The sequence below is a fragment of the Pipistrellus kuhlii genome, unplaced genomic scaffold, assembly GCF_014108245.1.
Source record: "Pipistrellus kuhlii isolate mPipKuh1 unplaced genomic scaffold, mPipKuh1.p scaffold_m20_p_11, whole genome shotgun sequence".
In the NCBI taxonomy this organism is placed as follows: Eukaryota; Metazoa; Chordata; class Mammalia; order Chiroptera; family Vespertilionidae; genus Pipistrellus; species Pipistrellus kuhlii.
Window position 1 is genome coordinate 6027993 of NW_023425416.1, and position 19734 is coordinate 6047726.

Consider the following 19734-nt stretch of genomic DNA (forward strand, 5'->3'; position numbering starts at 1 on the left):
CACTTTGATCCCCAGGAAGTTACACATTTACAGAGATCATACTCCCAGCAAGCATTAGCAGGGGCTCAAATTTCTTCTCCTTGTCTACCCAGTCTTAGCATTTGAGTCAATCACAAGATATCTCAAAACACAACAGGGACAGGCATTTTGATGAGAACTCATTTACTAGTATATCAAAAATGACCTAAATATCCCACATTAATTACCGTGAAATGTGTCATAGTTCACCCCTAAATGTAGTACAATAAGTAAGTCATTTTTCCACAAAGTATTTAATGACATGAAGGAATATACACAAGGTTGCAGAAGCAGAATTCAAACATGTATATTCAGCTATCTGTGTGTGTGTGTGTGTGTGTGTGTGTGCCTATGTATACACAGGTACATATATACAGGGTGTCCCAAAAAATGTGTACACACTTTAACAGCTGACTCTATTACATTTTGAAAATAAAATATTTAATAAACACTGCCTTTATAAGTATACATTTTGGGGAACACCTTGTAGATACAGGGTTGTGCAAAGTAGTTTTATAGTTGTTCATATGGAAAATAATAATGCAATCTATATATATAAAGCCCTAATATGCAAATAAACCTAACGGCAGAACAACTGAACTGAACAACTTAACAACTGAACAACCGGTTGCTATGATGTGTGCTGACCACCAGGGAGTGTGCGTGGAACATGGTGGGCATTGGCTGCAGTGGGATGGTGGAGCAGGTGAATGGGGATGCCAGACCAAGGTGGGGTGTCAGTCACTGTCATCGAGGCAAGCCTCTGGTGGTTACTGAAACTTCTTTGTTCCTGCGTGCCAAAGCCCTGCCGGGTGCTTGCACCTGCTGCTGGCACCTGCCTGGTGCCAACCCCAATCTCTATCTCTCAGTGCTGTCAGCAGGTGCGAGCAGGGCCACCACCCTCAGAGTGTGGGAGCAGAGGCAGCAGGAGAGAGGCTGCAGGTAGACAGAGGACCAGGGGCCATGATGGAAGGGCTGGGCAGGGTTGTGGAGGATGGGCCAAGACCCACTCCTGTGCCCACCACAGACTGTCGGCCCACAGTTCCTTTCAAGGTGCATGAATTCATGCACTGGGTCCCTAGTAATTAATAAACAATAATACAAGAATACACTATTTTTCATATATTCACAACTGTAAACCTACTTTTGTCCTATTTCTGTGTGTGTGTGTGTGTGTGTGTGTGTGTGTGTGTGTGTGTAGAGAGAGAGAGTGAGAGAGAGACAGAGAGAGAGAGAGAGAGAGAGAGAGAGAGAGAAAGAGAGAGAGCACTCATCAGGCCTCATCTTCTTAGTGAGAACCAGACTAAAAGCAAAGCACCCTGCAGCCCCCATTCTCAGCAGAACCCACCAGAGACTATTGCTGGCAGGGCTGACCACAGTGGATCTCAGCCTCAAGGAATATTCAGAGATGTGTACATTTGTTTCCATAATCACCCTAAATATTTACATTGTTCTTATCAGTAGATTACATTACATATTTATTTACAACTATCACTTGCAGTGCTCTCCCCTGATTGGGAAATGAAACAGCTGTTTGGCACTTGCAAGAACATGGCCCATTCCTCTGACTGATCACTGAAAGAGAGCGGATTATAAGTGTTTACTCTGGGATTTCTGAAACAGAGCTGACCAGTTGTAGGCAGAAGGAAAATTATTTCCCAGGAATCTTCTGCAGTAGAGATTCTAGATATATGGGAAGGAGTGATGAATGAAAGAGCAGACTCTTGGGGTTAAATGGCATTTGTCACTAATTTAATGAAACTGGGCAATTGTGTGACTGGTAACCAATTTGAACTGCACTTTTTACTTGGTCACAATCCTCAGCATTGAGTATGCAACGGTGATTATGCAATTCTGTGGAGTCACTGATGCATTTGCTAACTAGTTGGCCAGTGAGTACTTCAGAGGAAACCTCTTTAAAACTGTGTATTCCAAAGCAGGGAAGGGGGAACCCACCTCTTTGAAGTTATTCTTGCCACTAATTTAAATAATAAAAACATAAAAAATAAAATCTCATGTATTTCTATAGCTAATTTGTATTCTATTATTATATTGCTTGCAAATGTAAAAGAAAGACAATCCAGTGTATTTGTTTGTTTTTAATTAAACCAGATGTAAAGCCAACATTTTTTCTTGTATGTAACGATAAGAACTATAAAGCACATGGTGAATATTGGAATTTTCTGGCATTGCCCACATAATAATGTATTGCTTATATGTGAAAAAGTGACTATAACTTGGAGAAAAATAAAAGGAACCTTAAGAAGTTCACCCTTAGTGCAACTATGTTAATATAAGAGGAAACAGTTGTGTTTACTCATAGTTTAGCTAGTTAACAGTATGGGAAGTTAAATTTTAAAATCCCATACGAATAGTTTATTGTATACAAATGTGGTCAGTTAAAACAAATTTTAAAGCATGGCAGATTTAAATAGATTTGTGTCAACATAGCTTTCCAGTCCACCATTATCATCAAATTATTTCACATTATATTCAAGGACAAATGGTTTTGCACCCAGTGGTAAACACAGTTTAGCACTCTACTTTGAAGGGTAAGGGGTTGTTTGTGGAGTGCGGAAATAACTTAGCACTCTAGTTCATGGAATTAGACATTTTTGAATAATAGCCAAAGGGTTCTTGTCAGTGTCAGGAATTTACTGAATACACACTTTCACTTTTCAAAAGTGGGCCTGGAATCAAACTCTTAATAGAATGAGATAGCAAATCTGTGTCATAGACTCAGAAATGGGTTGAGGGCTCTTCTTAGAATTTCCACATACTAGGAATGTTCAAATGAGTCATTAAAACTAAACTTGGGGCCAAGCAGTCATGGTGGGAAAATGACCACTTAAAGATTGCTAGCAGAGCCCTGGCCATTGTGCTTCACTGAGTTTGAGCCTTGTGGATTCAATTCCCAGTCAGGGCTCATACCTAGGTTTTAGGTTTGATCCCTGGTTGGGACACATACAGGAGTTAACCTATCGATGTTTCCCTCTCATATCAATGTTTCTCTTTCTCTCTCTCAAAACAAATAAGTAAATAAGTAAGTGACTGCCAACAGAAAAGACAAACATGTTAACCTTGAACTAGTGATGGAGAAACTAGGCATGGAGCAAGACATGGCAGAGTGGTTTCCAATGGTGTTTTCAACCTAACAATGCTGATTAGACAGGGTTCTTCTGGTTACATACGTTGTGACCCAGAACAAGCCACACCCTTTCTTTAGTGAATTATCTTATCACTGCAATGAGTACAATAGCTGCCTGTACTTCCACTGGATAAGTAGCATTTAATACGGCTGTATGCTCCATTTATTTCTGTGATTCTTTGCTTAATATTTATCTCCTCTTTTAGAAATTAAGTTCCTTTACATTAAGGCTCTGCTTATCCTTACATCCCCAGAACCAATCACAGTAGGATTTGTTGAATAATACTTTGCTTCATTGGAAAATTATGAAGTGCAAATGAAAAAAAAAAAATGAGTGTTTAACACTGTGCCTGCACAGTAACCTTCAGTACAAGTGAGATACCATTATTACTATTGTTTTTATTATTGTTATTATTTGCATTAGATCAATGCCTGTTAAATAAAATAATAAAGGCTCTTTTAGGATAAACTCTCAGATAATTTGATTAGGGGAATGCTAAGATACTACAATTTATTACTTCAATTTGCAGTAGTCAAGTCTAAGGAAATTACTAAAGCTTGGGTTCTTACCCAGAATGGCAACTGATCAATTTACATAGGAAGATAGATTTTCCCCTAGGGACCAGGAATTCCTGAACTCAAGATAGTTGAAACACATAATCAATAGTAGAAGGTTGTGAGCTCTGAATCAGCACAAAAGACATTGTCTACATTGTCTTGTGGGATGTAGGATACAGGCTGGAGATTCACCCTGATTCCACCATTCTAGTAGCTTTCTAGTGGTTGAAAAGCCCAAATAACCCAAATATAAGGTCTCTCTCCCTTCCCTCCTTCCCTCTCTCTCTCTTTCTCTAACTTTCTCCCTCTACCCTTCCAGAATGAAAGATGTAAGTGCTGACTGATGTGTCCTATCTATAATGTAATTTTGAAATTGAAAGGGACCTTGGACAACACCTATTTCCCTAAACCCGACACCTATATTATAGATGGCAGAAATGAATCTTAACCAAGTGGCTTCCCCATGGTAACATAAATTGACTGTAACAAAGCAAGAACCTCACTCCAGTTTCCCAGTGTTGAGTTCTCTCAGCTTTACCTAATAATCCCTACGTGGGAATCTTCCTATGACTGTGTTTATCCATTGCATAATCTTAGCTTGTATGTAATTAGCTGGTATTTTTATTACCTTAAAGAAAAGTATCTCTTTCTAAGCTTAAATCTTAAACTTGTACAAAACAGCATCAGAAAGGATGCAATAGTACTGTTAAAGATTGGTAGGCTACCTCCTACTGTCATGAGGAAATACAATTACTTAAAGTAGATGGTAGAGTCGAAACCAGTTTGGCTCAGTGGATAGAGCGTCGGCCTGCGGACTGAAAAGTCCTAGGTTCAATTCCAGTCAAGGGCATGTACCTTGGTTGCGGACACATCCCCAGCAGGGGGTGTGCAAGTGGCAGCTGATTGATGATTCTCTCATCGATGTTTCTCTCTATCCATCTCTCTTCCTCTCTTTAAATAAATCAATAAAATATATATATATATATATTTTAAAAGAGTAGATGGTAAAATAAAAGGGTATTAATTGCTAAGACTAGATATTTTTCTAAATAAATTTTACCTGAGACTAGAATTTTTAATAGCCAGCAGGGTATGGATCAAAGGCTTCTTGTTTATTAATAGGTTACATATTTCTAGGCATTAGTTTCTAGTGAAAATTGGGATTTTACCTTCTGGATTTGTATTGATTTGTGTGAATATATTTAACAGAAGTCTATAGAGTAAATATAGGGTACAAAATCACTGTGATTTATATAATTAATTCACTAATACAAATTTAATATTGTAATAACATTTGCATGCTCACCTATCAGATATTTTATGAAAAATGAATAGAGAAAAATATGGTATTCACTGCTAAAATAAGGAGAAAATATTCCGAAAAAACAGAAAAGTAAACTAAAGTCATATTCTCTTAAAGAACCGCAAGAGTCATCTGTCAGTTAAACCACAGGGAATTGCCATTTTGGAGTCAGAAAACTCTAGAATAGTAGCAATTACTTATGATTCAACTTAATAGTTGGCTTAGACTTGATTGGTCTTGGATGGTATAAAGGTGATCTGATTCAAAGGTATGCCATGGAAACTTGACTCCAGATCTAATTCCACACTTTGTCCCTTTGAACCAATTTACATTTCATAAGCCTAGCAAAGTTGTTCTTATAGGATTTGGTGTGAATATTTAAAGAAAAGAGTGAAGTTTTTCAGCTTAGAAAATGGCTGAAATTCTACATGGAACAATTTGAAGCCCCAAAATTATAAAAACCCAGGAAAAAATAAAAAATCTAAACAGACCAATTACTAGCCATGAAATTGAAGCAGTAATAATAATTTTTTTTAAAAAGCTTCCTACAAACAAAAGACCAAGACCAGAAACTTCAGGGGAATTCTACCAAGCACTCAAAGAAGAAGCAATACCTATCTTTCTTAAACTACATTCAAAAAATTGAAGTGAAAGAAATGCTACCAAACTTATTCTAAAAAGCCAGCACTACCTCATTACCAAAAGCAGACAGAGGCATTGCATATACACACAAAAATTTAATTACCAGGCATTATCCTTGATGAACATAATGCAAAAATTCTCAACAAAAGATTAGCAAACCTGACTCAGAAATACATTAAAAAGATCATACACATGACTAAATAAGATTCATCCCAGCAGTATAAGAATAGTTCAACATCCATAAATCAATCAACATGATACATCACATTAACAAAATAAAGGATAAAAACCATATGGGCTTAGCTATCATAAATAGCACTGCTATGAACATAGGAGTGCATATATTATTTCTGATCGGTGTTTCGGATTCTTAGGATATATTCCTAGAAGTGGGATCACTGGGTCAAATGGGAGTTCTATTTTTAAATTTTTTTCAGGAAACTCCATACTGTTTTTCACAATGGCTTCACCAGTCTGCATTCTCACCAGCAGTGCATGGTGAGAATGTATTGATGATAGCCATTCTGGCAGGTATGAGGTGAAATCTCATTATCATTTTTAATTTGCATCTCTCTGATGATCAGTGATTTGAGCATTTCTTGTATGTCTCTTGGCCATCTATATTTCCTCTATGTTCATAGCAGCACTATTTACAATAGCTAAGATCCAGAAACAGCCCAAGAACCTATCAGTAGGTGAATGGATAAAAACGCTGTGGTACATTTACACCATGGCATACTTTGCAGCTGTAAAAAAGAAGGACCTCTTACCCTTTGAGACAGCATGAAGGGACCTGGAAAGTGTACTGCTAAGTGAAATAAGCCAGTCAGAGAAAGATAAGTATCACATAATCCCACTTATATATAGAATCTAAAGAACAAAATAAACTAACAAACAAAACAGATCCATAGACATGGAAGCATGCAACAGTCTGACAAATCTCAAGGGTGGGAAGAGATTAAGCAAAGAACATTATGTTTATACTAGAGGCCTAGTGCATGAGCCTGGGTAGGGGGTGTCCCTCATCCCAGCCTACACCCTTCTCCAATCTGGGACTTCTTGAGTGATGGCTGACCTCCCTTTTAGGCCAGATCCCGGTGGGCCTAATCCAGGACCGCTGGCTCCCAACCACTCACCTGCCTCTGCCCAATTGTCCCTAACCACTTCTGAATGCCAGCCTTATCACCCCTAACCATTCCCCTGCCAGCCTGATTGATGCTTAACTGCTCCCCAACCAGCCCAATTGCCCCTAACTGCCCTCCCCTGCAGGCCTGATTTCCCCAACTGTCCTCCCTTGCTGTCCTGGTTTCCCCCCAACTGCTCTCCCCTACTGGCCTGGTCTCCCCCAACTGTCCTCTCCTACTGGCCAGGTCTCCTCCCCCAACTGTCCTTTTCTGCAGGCCTGGGTCCCCCACAACTGCCCTTCCTGCAGGCTATCTTGTGGTGGCCATCTTGTGTTTACATGGGGGCAGCCATCTTTGACCACATGGGGACAGTCATCTTGTGTCTTGGAGTGGTAGTCAATTTGCTTATTACTCTTTTATTAGATAGGATATATGACCCAGGGACACAGACAACAGTTCAGTAAAGACCTGGAGGGGACCTGGATGGAGGGAGTCAATGGAGGGGTAATTAAAGGGGACATTTGTAATGTTTTCAATAATAAATATAAATTAGTATATATGCATGTGTATATATATATATATATATATATATATATATATATATATATCATACATATTTAAAAAACCATATGATCATCTCAATAAAGGCAGAAAAAAAATTTACAAAATTCAAAATCTTTGTATAATAAACACTCCCAATAAAGTCAAGTTGAGGAACATCTCAACATAATAAAGACTCTATATGACAAATCCATAGCTAATAACTCAATGAAAAACTTTAAGCTTTTCCTCTAAGATCAGGAAAAAAACAAGGATACCAACTATCACCACTTCAACATAGTATTGGAAGTCCCAGGCATAGCAATTAGACTAGTAAAGTAAATAAGATGCATCCTAAGCAGAAGGGAAGAAGTGAATTATCATATGCAAATGAAATGTAAACCCTAATGACTCCACCAAAAAAAAATTAGAACTAATAAATGAATTCAGTAAAGTTATAGGATACAGAATTAATATACAGAAATCTGTTGCATTTTTATATACCAATGACAAATGATCAGAAGGAGAAATTTAAAAAATAATCTTGTTTTCAATTGCATCATAAAGCATAAAATACCAAAGAGTACATTTAAGCAAAGAGGTAAAAGACCTGTATTCTGAAAACTATAAAACACTGAAGAAAGAAACTGAAGAGAATAAATGGAAGGATATACCTTGCCTGTGAAGTGAATCTTAGTTGACTAAAGAGCGTAGAGCCAATGATGACATATAGTCCATGAAAACCTGTAGCATGGATTGAAAGGATTAATATTATTAAAATATTCTTACAATTGAAAGCAATACTATACATATTCAATGCAATTCCTATTGAAATGCCAATGACATTCATTTCAGAATCAGAACAACTAATTCTAAAATTTATATGGGCCCTAGCCAAGTGGCTCAGTTGGTTGGAATATTGTCCCATACACCAAAAGGTAACTCATCCATGTTTCTGTCTCACATTGATGTGTCTCTCTGTCTCTTTCCATCCTTCTGTCTCAAAAAAAAAAATCTATATCCTAGAGTGAGGATTAAAAGTAAAATTAATATGGGACCATTGAAAATCCCAAATAGCCAAAGAAATCTTGAGAAAGAACAAAGTGGGAGGTATTACACTCCCTAATATCAAACTATACAACAAAGTTACAATTACAAAAACAGTATGGTACTGGCATAAAAACAGATATATAGACCAATGGAACAGAATAGAGAGCCCAGAAATAAGTCCTTGCTTATATAGTCAATCAATCAAAGAAAAAGAAAGTGATTCTATACAATGGGGTAAAGGCAATCTATTCAATGAATAGTGTTGGGAAAACTGATCAGTTACATTTTTAAAAAATTGAAATTGGATCACTTTCTTACACCATATCAAAATAAATTCAAAATGGGTTAAAGGCTTAAATGTAAGACCTGAAACCACAAAACTCCTAGAAGAAAACATAGGCAATAAACTCTTTGACATTGCTCTTAGTAATATCATTTTTAATATATCTCCTCAGGCTAGGCCAGAGGTCGCCAACCAGTGGACCATGAGATCTGAAAGGTTGGTGAACTCTGGGCTAGGCAACAAAAGGAAAATGTAAACAAATAGGAATATACAGCCTAAAAGGTTTTGTACAGAGAAGGAAACTATTAAGCAAATGAAAAGACAACCTACTCAATGGGAGAAGATATTTGCAATTAATACATCTATGAACCAGGAAGCCCTCACCAAACACCAAGTCTGCTGCTGACATGATCTCAGACTTCCCAGCCTATAGAACAGAGATGAATTTCTATTGTTTAGAAATCACCCAGTCAATTATATGTAGTTATTGCAGTTCTAATAGACAAAGACATGCAATAAAGGTTCTAGGTCAAAGGTGAGAGAGAGAGAAGGAGGAGGAGGAGGAAGAGGAGGAGGAGGAGGAGGAGGAGGAGGAGGAGGAGGAGGAGAAGGAGGAGGAGAGAGAGAGAGACCTGCATGATAAGAACCATGACATCTCTACAAGAAAGGAATCTGGGGAATAAAAGCTCTGATTTACTCTTTCCCACCTCCATCTCCTGTTGGCCTCTTTTGCTGAGCTCACCATTGGCCAAAGGACTTGAAAATCTGTCCACACAATCCCTAAAGGCTGGCCACCTGGTCACTGGGCAGAGTGGAGAAGGGTGAACAGTAGACCTGGGAAGGTAAACAGAAGTATCCAGCACAACTCCCAACATTTTTACAGCCCAGTCAGAACACAACTTTGAATTCTGTAGCTAACAAGTAAGTGGTTGCTAGACATGCATTAAAGCAAAGCAAATTCATGTTCATATTGGAAACAGTGTGAGTGTATACCTAAAAATGGGAAGAGAGAATAACTTGTATTTATTGGATGTCTGTGATATCCTAGACATCATTTTGGGTGGTTTGCCTATAGCATCTCAGTTAATTCTCGGAAGGACAACATGCCGTATATACATATGCCATCATCGTACAGATAAAAACACTAGCATCAAACACTTCAATGACTTCTCAAATGTCACACGATAGTTTGTGGCTGAGATGGTATTCTGACCAGGTCTGACCAAATTCCAAATCCCTGTTCATTTCCCCACTGCATGAGAGGTGCCCAGGATTGTCTCTAATTTGAGAGCTGAAGGCTGGCATGCATGAATCTTCAGTTAGTGCACATATATTGATGCCAGGCCACAAGGGTCAGAAATGTCACGTCTGCCAACCAACATGCCCTCAGTGCACACTGGTCTAATGTCTTCAAAAGTGTGCCACCCTTTTAGAAATCTCACAGTGTGTTTGCATATTGCTCTCTCTGCCTGGAATATCCTCTCCCAACCTCCCCTCCCCACCATCTTCACCAATCAAAATTTACTTATCCTCAAGGTACAACACAGTAGTTATCTTTTCTGGAAAAAAAAAACCTGATTTCCAGATTTCTTAGAATTAATGGCTTCCCATCTTTGTTCTCCAAATATCTCATATAGAACAACTATTCCCATTAGGTTTTTATGATAACAATATGCATGAGCGTGCATGTGTGTGTGTGTGTGTGTTTCTCCTTGTTCCTTAGCCTGTGTAGTTGACATTTGTGGGGTTTTCCTACATATTTCCCTGAGTTCTCTTTGGGGAGGGACACCTCCTCCACTCTCCATCCCTGTGGTTACTTTGGTGCCATTTCTATTACAACTCCAAGAGTGCCCATGTGACCCAGGGTTGGCAGGCCAGAGTACAACCTCCACCTGGACTCAGTGATTGGCTTGGGAATGGGTCCATGACCAATCACAGCCAATCAAGGCTAATCCTTAGACTTCTACTGGAATGAGTAAGAGAAAGGAGTTGGTGGAACAGATGGCAGGAATCTTTTTCTTTTTGTTTTTGTTTTAATTTGAATCAGACAGCATAAATTCTGGAGCCAACATATAGAAGAGAACCCGTGTATTAGTGAAGTAGGCACAGAAAAAAACTGGAGAAGAGGCCAAATCCTGATGGCATTTGCTTGAATTGCTCGATTTACCTGGTGCTATTCCATATTTTCCTAAAGTATATAAGCTGATACATTTTAAGTTTCCAGATACTTACAATCCCGAACTCCTAACCATAACTGCCTAACAGACCATCTGGTGTGTTGGAAATGCTCAGAAGTCATTCATTGAAATGATTAAATTGAGTCCTTGGGAACTGCTATTTGTGCATGTATCTACGTCTGGAAACCCAAATCAAGAAGACCTCAGGGTCAGACTCCTCCATTTGGTCTCGGGACTGGACTTGAAAAGTGTCTGCTACATACAGAGAGAACTCACGTTCAGTTCTTCTGGCGCACGTGACAGAGGGAAGGTGCTGAATAATGTGTGGGGTAGCCAGGGCCAAGCCTGATGTCTTCAAGGTGTTGAAAACTTAGGATGAGCCTGCTGATCTTTTCAACCCATCTGCTAAGCTGCTCTGGGGATCACTGGACACTGTGTGTGTGTGTGTGTGTGTGTGTGTGTGTGTGTGTGTGTGTTTGCCAGGGTGGGGAGCGCTGGAGAAGGAGGCGGGGTCAGTGTTTTGAATATTATTTCCTACTTTGTAGGAAAAATAAGAGTAAGATTTTCCTTTCTAAAATCCTGTTATTTATTACTCATCCCTTTTCATCTGTCCCTGGGCATTCTCTTGCAACCATAGTAGACATTTTATTTTTTTAGTCTCTGAACTACTCAGAATCATTTCTCTAGTTTTCACCTAGTCCAAAGCAATGGGCTCAAATAAGCCAGACCAGACCGGGGGTGGGAGCCTGAAGTGAACTAGGTCAGCTTTCCCGGGAAACTGGAATTAGAGCAGAGATAGAGAATGGTGTTGGTTCAGTCAGTCCATGTGCCTGGAACTACAACATGTGGCCTTGGGAACTGTGGGTGGGCATCTTCCTCCACCACATGGGATGAGGAGCAGGGAAGATGAGGCAAAAACATGAAGCAGATGTGTAGATATGAGCAGACAGGGAGTGTGCTCTCTTGCTGTTCCTGCCATCCCTCTGGTTAAGTATTCTAGAATTTTCTGAGCCCTCACTGCATTCCTGCTCACAATTTCAGTGCAACAACTTTGAACTCTGCATCTTTATACTATATCGTCATTTGTGTGTGTGTGTTTCAAGTAACCAAAAAAAAAAAAGCCCTCAAAAAATTCATAAGATGGGGAATTACCTAGGCATAAAGAAATATCACGGTTAATAGAAACAAAACAAAAATTACCAAGCAGAATTGGCTACAGTCATCCTAAAACTATTAAAGAAGAGAAAAAGAAAACTGCTCAGCCGGCCAGCTGTGCAGAACTGAAATAGAATGGACTCATTCCATGGATTCACATAGTTGCTGAAAGCGAATCTCTTCTGCAGCTGAGCCATGAAATGTATTCCCAGTTATAAATCCCTTTCCAAGTCCTGTCCCATGACGCCACGAAGGTGTCTGCACGCAAGAGCAACTCGCAAGCCCAGAGATGTCATGTTTGCATCAGCACTGGCATGTAGACAAGTGTTTAGATGGCCCAATAAGTAAGTGCCTCTGACCAGTATGACATACATCTGGTGATGTGACAGCACAGCCCAGCCTTTCTGCAGTGGTTCTCAACCTTCCTAATGCCGAGACCCTTTAATACAGTTCCTCATGTGGTGGTGACCCCCAAGCATAACATTATCTTCATTGCTACTTCATAACTGTAATTTTGCTACTGTTAATGAATTGTAATGTAAATATCTGTATTTTCCGATGGTCTTAGGTGACCCTGCTAATGGTTCTCAACCTGTGGGGCTGCTGTAGAGCCTATGGAAAACACAGATTCATTAACTATAGTAAAATTACAGTTATGAAGTAGCAACGAAGATAATTTTATGGTTGGTGGTTACCACAACATGAGGGAATATATTAAAGGGTTGCAGCATTAGAAAGGTTGAGAAACACTGCTCTATAGTATTGGGAAACCCCAGCTTGGCCCATTAAAGAGAAACAGGCATGATTGTTGTGTCAAAACACATTATTGTATTTTATTCTGCCATTTCATTTGTGTATTGGCAATTTATGAAGCTCAAGAGATGTTAGGTTATGAAATATGCATTTCCCGCTCCTTTTTGTTTTGAAAATATGTGCCAAGAAGTAGACAAAGAACATAAGCTTCTGGCTAATTCTCCCCACCCCACAAATGGACTAGCATCCTCATCAAAAGTGTTTATCCCCGCTCTTTTTGTTTCAGTCTGTTTTCTGAGCAAACTAGCTATTGAAAAAAGAAAAAGTAAAAGAAAGCATGTCCCTTTTACCCAAAAAAAGAAAAAGAGATGACCTTTTCCTTACATTAATTAAAAGATGGTTGTCCACATTACTTTGCAAATATCTGGACAAAAGTACAGCTGGCACATTATAAAATCTGCAAATGATTTTAAATGGGCACATGCCATTTTCCTTATGGGTGACAGTGGATCAGACAGCTTGACTCAGCACAGCATCAGTGAGGGCCAGGAGGCAGTAGAGAAAGTGCATTTGTGAGAAAGGCAGAAGGAGCTGTGAATATAAACATCAATCTGAAATGCAGATGCAGTGTGAATGGACAGGTGGGCCTGGAAAACTCGCTCATCAAGCCGCACCCCCACACCCACCCCCCGCCTGCGTGGACAGCCAGTTAGACATCGCATCCCTGGGTGGAAGTGAGCACTGAGCTATTTTTAGTCCCACGAGTGGAGGTATTGTGTTTCAAAACAGATAGTCTTTTCTTCCAGAACTTTAATAACACCACACCTGGCATAAGGTACTCAGTCTGGAATGACATTCAAAATAAGAATAATAACTTATATGTAATATTTCAGGCTTTTTATTTTCAAGAAAGAAATGCAGACACCTTTGTTTTTAGCAATTCTTAGCAATATAGACCTGCTTTATTGCCTAGGATCACTTTGAGTGTATTAGAAAGAAATTCGGATGCCTCGTAAGCACCCGAAATTAACATCTTCAAACCCAAGCTCTAGTGTCCTCCCCGCCACTCCCAGCAAACCTGCCCTTTCTTCGGGGTCTGAGTTATTGGAATTCTATCCTTCCAGTGACTCAGGCTTCAGAGCGATCCTTGATTCTGCGCCTTCTCTCACACCACACAGCCCATCCTTTAGCAAATCCTTTGGCCCCCGCTTCAAAACACATCCAGATCCTGCCGAGCGGCATGATCTCCATTGCTGCAACGCCGACCCAGGCCGCCAGCAACTCCTGCCCAGTCGGGCTCTCTGCTTCCATCAAAATGAAGTTCAGATCATGTCACTTTTCTTCTCACAAGTCCCCAGTGGCTTCCCAAATCAGTGTGTCAACGCTAACAATGCCCCTGTGGTCCAAGATCCCTTACCTTACCTCCTCCCCTGTCTGCTCACCTGCAGCCACAGCGGCCCCCTTACGTTCCTATAACACACCGGGGCAATGCTGTCTTTGTACCCATGATTCCTTCTGCCTGGAATCCTCCTGCCCAGATGCCCACAGGGTCCACTCTCTCTGTCTTCACTCGGAAGTCACCTTTGCAATGAAGACTTCCTATCACCCCAATGAAAATTCTACTCACATTCACAGCACACACCCTACCCCCTCTCCCTGAGTTATCTCTCTTCCTTGTACCTCTTATCAGCGAACAAGCTAGGTATTCTTGTGTGTTTCTTGTTTGTCTCTTCTCTGATGGACACACCCAAAACATACATTCCTGCCGTCCTGTGCTCCGTCTGTTTAATTCCCACACTCAGAAGAGTGCTGATCGCACAGAAGGGGCTCCATAAATATTTGCTGCGAAATGGAATGCAACTTGATGCCTGTTGGTATGTTGGCAATGCTTGCTTTCATAATCAAAACACTTGATTAGAGCCAGTAAATTCTAGAAACATCTAAGTTCAAATCCAAAAAGCAAGCTCGATGGCAGAGTGCATTAGGCGTTTAAAACAGCGTCCTTTGTCTCCCAGTGCATGCGAGCTGCACTCAGAGCTAACCAGCATTGTTTCCTAAGTTGGCACCAGTTTCCTGGCAGAAGGCTGCTCTATTGTATTTCTCATCATAGGGAATGGATCTGCACAAGCATGCAGGCCCAAGCTGAGGGATTCTACTAATAAGTTTGAGAAGTGAGGAGAGGGTTGCTCAGAAAAGTGAACTGAGCAGAAAGAATGCTCATCCCAGGATCAGACAGGAGCAAACACCATCAGGCACTGACTTGTTTAGCACTGACAACCACCTTAGGAGATAGAGATTTTTATTCCCATTATATAGATGGGAAAACTAAGGCTGAGGAAGTGGGAATAATGTTCCTAAGGCCCTTCATGTCCTAGAAGATGGTGGTGAGACCCCAGGCAGATCTGGCTCACAGTCCACATTCTTACACATGGCCACCAACCAGGAGTAAGCACGCTTTTTGGTCTCAGGACCTTCCTTCACTATTACAAAGAGTGAGGACTCCATATAGCTTTGTTTATGGGCATCATACCTATCAATATTTATTGTATACAAAATCTAAGCTAATATATTTAAAAATATGTCTTCATTAATTCATTTAAAACTAACAATAAACACATTCTATGTCAACATAACACATTTTAAGAGAAATAATTATATTTTCCAAAACAAATAACATTTGGCAGAAAGAGAAGCATTGTTCCACATTTACTGTCTGACTTAATAGAAGACAGTATGGTGGTCATGCCTGCTTCTGCCTTCAGTCTGCCAAGATATGTTGTGTTGATTAAAGCATATGAGGAAAATCTAGCTTTGTGGAGAGTGGCTACAGTGTTTGGACAGGTTCAAGCCTAACACTAAAGAGAGGGTACAGTCCTCTCATAGCCACGTGCAAGTCCCAGGTTGGAGGGCAGAGCCCTCCCACCACAATTATAGCCAACAGCTGTAGTTGTAAGCTTGAACCTGTGGTCCGAACACGTGGCCCCACGTGTCTGAGTGATGTGGGCTTGATAGAGTTCAAGTGCATGTGATTGAGTAGGATCAAAACCAACAAGAATGTTGTAAATATCTTGACCTTGACCTTACTTTGCCTCGTGGCATCTGCTATAAAATAAAGACACGGCTTATAGTCTGTGGCACTGTTGCTAGCTCTCCATCAGAGAGGACAGTGTCCCACTGAGACCCAGCTTTCATTCTCTTGTCTGTCTTTTCTCAATGCTTCACTGCCCCCTCTCAGGTTCACCAAACCTGGCTAAGCTGGTGCAGCACATAGGCACCCTGGGGCTGAGTATGTCATGGCTGTGCCAGCTCACCACATAGCTTCACATACATCTTTGACTAGAAGAGAAGGAAACAGTTCAATAGCTATTTCAGGTAATAACTGCTGTTCTTTGATAGTACACAAACTTGAACAGGTCCTGTTTTTGTAGAGGCTAATTATAATGTAGAATCTGGAACTATATTTATGAACTTCATCCTCTGTTATAGTAAAACCCATTTGTATTTTCAATGGTTCTCCTACCCAGGCATGACTTTTTAACCATATGACTAGACCCGTGGTCAGCAAACTGAGGCTCTCGAGCCACATATAGCTCTTTGGCCCCTTGAGTGTGAGTCTTCCACAAAATGCCATGGCCTGGGCGAGTCTTTTGAAGAAGTGGCATTAGAAGATTGAGTTTAAAAAATTTGGTTCTCACCAAAATAAGTTTGGCTCAGTGGATAGAGCGTTGATCTGCGGACTGAGAGATCCCAGGTTCGATTCTGGTCAAGGGCATGTACATTGGTTGTAGGCACATCCCCGGTAGAGGGCATGCAGGAGGCAGCTGGGTGATGTTTCTCTCTCATCAATGTTTCTAGTTCTCTATCCCTCTCCCTTCCTCTCTGTAAAAAATTAATAAAATATTTTTTTAAAAAAAATTTGGCTCTCAAAAGAAATTTCAATTGTTGTACTGTTGATATTTGGCTCTGCACTAGACAGTTGGAAGATACTAGTTCACAGAGTTTTAGATCTTCTAAAAAAATTTTTTAAACTAGTTCATTAATGTCACTGCTTTCATGTTAAAAATACTTTAAGAAAGTTGACAAGATCACGATGGCAGAAACAAGTTTCCAATATTTTAACTTTTGCTTGAAAACCCCGACTCTATTAAACACTTGCAGGTTATTGTCCCAGAGGCTTTTATGATCTGGATATCGCATATGTTTCCTGTTACAGTTTTATCTTCTGAAATGTCATTGATTTGTGTGTGTGTTTCACAGAAGTTCTCATATCTCTAGGGAAAATGTTACTTCCACTTACACAATTAATATCATTAATAACAAATTGAATCTTTTTCTGAGACACCAATAGTATTACTCACCATTGCTTTTGAGCCCAAAGTGCAAATGTCAACACAATAGAAAAGGTAAATAGTGTGTTGGTGTTATTGTGCAAAGGGTTTTGACCACACAGTCCCCTGAAGGGCCTTGGGCATGATGACTGATGGCAAGTCCACAGCTCTAAGAACTGCTTCACAAGGTGAATGCCCTCTCACAACCCTATGCCCCTCTCACAAATGGTGCCTTTTTAACTTCTCCAAGCTGCACTTTCCTTACCTGTCACATGCAGGTCTGAAAACTTACAAACTCTGATCTTACAAAAGTATCTTGAAAATTTGAGATGATCATCTGTTAAGCTTGAAAAATAGTCGCTGCCATGACCATTGTCCAGGCCACAGCAAGCCATTGGCAAAGCTGGATCCCAAACTGCTATTGCCAACCTCACCCAGAGCTTCCCAGCCACATCCATCACCATCCATCACCTCAGCAGGAGCACCCTGGCTCCTCCATGCACTTTTACAAAAAGGAGTAAAGTGGGCACACTCTGTTGATTGAATTGATTCAATGGTCTCCCTAGATGATAAACAGAAGCAGTTATGTGGAGGCATTAGGAATATGTATGACCTGCTTTTGGGTCCTGAATTTGCTCTGTCCTAGATGTGTGACCTTGTGTGTAAGTTTTCTGAGCTTCAGTTCCCTCTTCTGTAACATTGGATGATAATAGCTCCTACCTTACAAGGTTGCTATGAGAATGAAATTAGATAATGCACAGAAATAATAAAGTACCAGCCCAATGTAAATGCTAAACAATGGTTAGCTATTTGTTGTTATAACTATTATTGTTATATCTTTCTAGCTCAGCTCAGTATCACTTCCTCAAAGGGCCTCTCCTGACCAGCAATGAAGGTACCCACTATAAGATCTCAACACTCCTTCTTTGGGTTGAATATAGTTGCACTATTATATTCAACTAGAGGCCTGGTGCATGAATTTTTTGCATAGGGTGATGGGTGTGTCCCTTAGACCAGCCTGCACCCTCTCCAATCTGGGACCCCTCGAGAGATGTCCAACTGCCCGTTTAGGCCTGATCAGTCCAGGACTGTTGGCTCCTAACTGCTTGCCTACCCACCTTCCTGATTGCCCCTAACCTAAGGTGACCAGATCATCCCACTTTTGATGGAACAGTCCCGATTTCTAACAATTTTTTCCGCATCCCACAGCGTTTTAAAAAAGTCTCAATTTTTGGAAAGATTGGAAAGATTCTTTCCAAAAATCGGGACTTTTTTAAAATGCCACGAGATGCGGTAAAAATTGTTAGAAATCAGGACTGTCCCACCAAAAGCGGGACTATCTGATCACTTTACCCTAACCACTTCTGCCTTCCAGCCTGATCACCCCATAACCATTCTTCTGCCAGCCTGATTGCCCCTATATACCCTCCCCTGTAGGCCTAGTAACCCCCAACTGCTCCCCCTGCAGGTCTGGTCCCTCCCAACTGCCCTCCCCTGCTGGCCATCTTGTGGTGGTCATCTTGTGTCCACATGGGGCAGCCATTTTGTGTGTTGGAGTGACAGTCAATTTACATATTGCTCTTTTATTAGCTAGGATAGAGGCCTAGTGTATGGGTTGGGGTCAGCTGGTTTGCCCTGAAGGGTATCCTGAATTAGGGTGGGGGTTCCCCTGGGGCAAGGGGTGTCCTGTGGTGGTTTGTAGGCCAGCCACACCCTCTGGTGACCCAAGCAGAGCCCTGGTATCTGGGGTTTATTTATCTTTTATAATTGAAACTTTGTAGCGTTGAGTGGAGGCCAGGGTGGGCAGGAAGCTCGTTTTCTTCCAATGCCAGGGGCAACCCAAGCCTCCAGCTGGCTCCAGCTCCATGGCTGCTGCCATTTTTGTTGGGTTAATTTGCATACTCGCTCCTGATTGGCTAGTGGGCATGGCTTGTGGGCATAGCAGGTGTACGGTCAATTTGCATGTTTCTCTTTTATTGGATAAGACTAGAGGCCTGGTGCATGAAATCCCATGCACGGGGCAAAGAGGGTCCATCCCCTCAGCCTGGCCTGCACCCTCTCCAATCTGGGACATCCCTCTCACAATCTGAGACTACTGGCTCCTAACTGCTCACCTGCCTGCCTGCCTGATCACCCTAACCACTCTACCTGCCTGTCTGATTGCTCCAAACTGTCTCTGCGTTGGCCCCAACCACAGTGGCTTTGTCCAGAAGAATGTCTGGTCTATCCGGTCTAATTAACATATTAACCTTTTATTAGTATAGATATGTGATTATTTGATGAATATTTACCATACACACTAGTCTCTAAGCTCAACAAAGACAGGGATGGGGTCTGTTATGCTCATTATTTTATCCCCAACACTCAGCTCAGTGACCAGCATAAAGCATTCTATAAATACTCATTGATGCCAAAGCCGGTTTGGCTCAGTGGTAGAGCGTTGGTCTGCGGACTGAAAGGTCCCAGGTTCGATTCCAGTCAGGGGCATGTACATTGGTTGTGGGCATATCCCCGGTGGGGGGTGTGCAAGAAGCAGCTGGTCTATGTTTCTCTCTCATTGACATTTCTAGCTTTCTATCTCCCTTATTCTCTTTAAAAAAAAAAAATAATAAAATAAAATAAAATATATTTTTTTTAAAAAAAGAGAGATCTAAA

At 40.8% G+C, this 19734-nt stretch overlaps 1 long non-coding RNA gene across 3 annotated transcripts in view; it reads right to left on the reverse strand.

The window, feature by feature from the left end:
• LOC118715042 overlaps positions 1-19734 on the reverse strand; it is a 260489-nt gene that overhangs the window by 136490 nt on the left and 104265 nt on the right. For all 3 annotated transcript variants that reach the window (XR_006741062.1, XR_006741064.1, XR_006741063.1), the window contains exon 3: positions 8008-8077. This is a non-coding gene — a long non-coding RNA (uncharacterized LOC118715042). The remainder of the gene's footprint in view (positions 1-8007; positions 8078-19734) is intronic.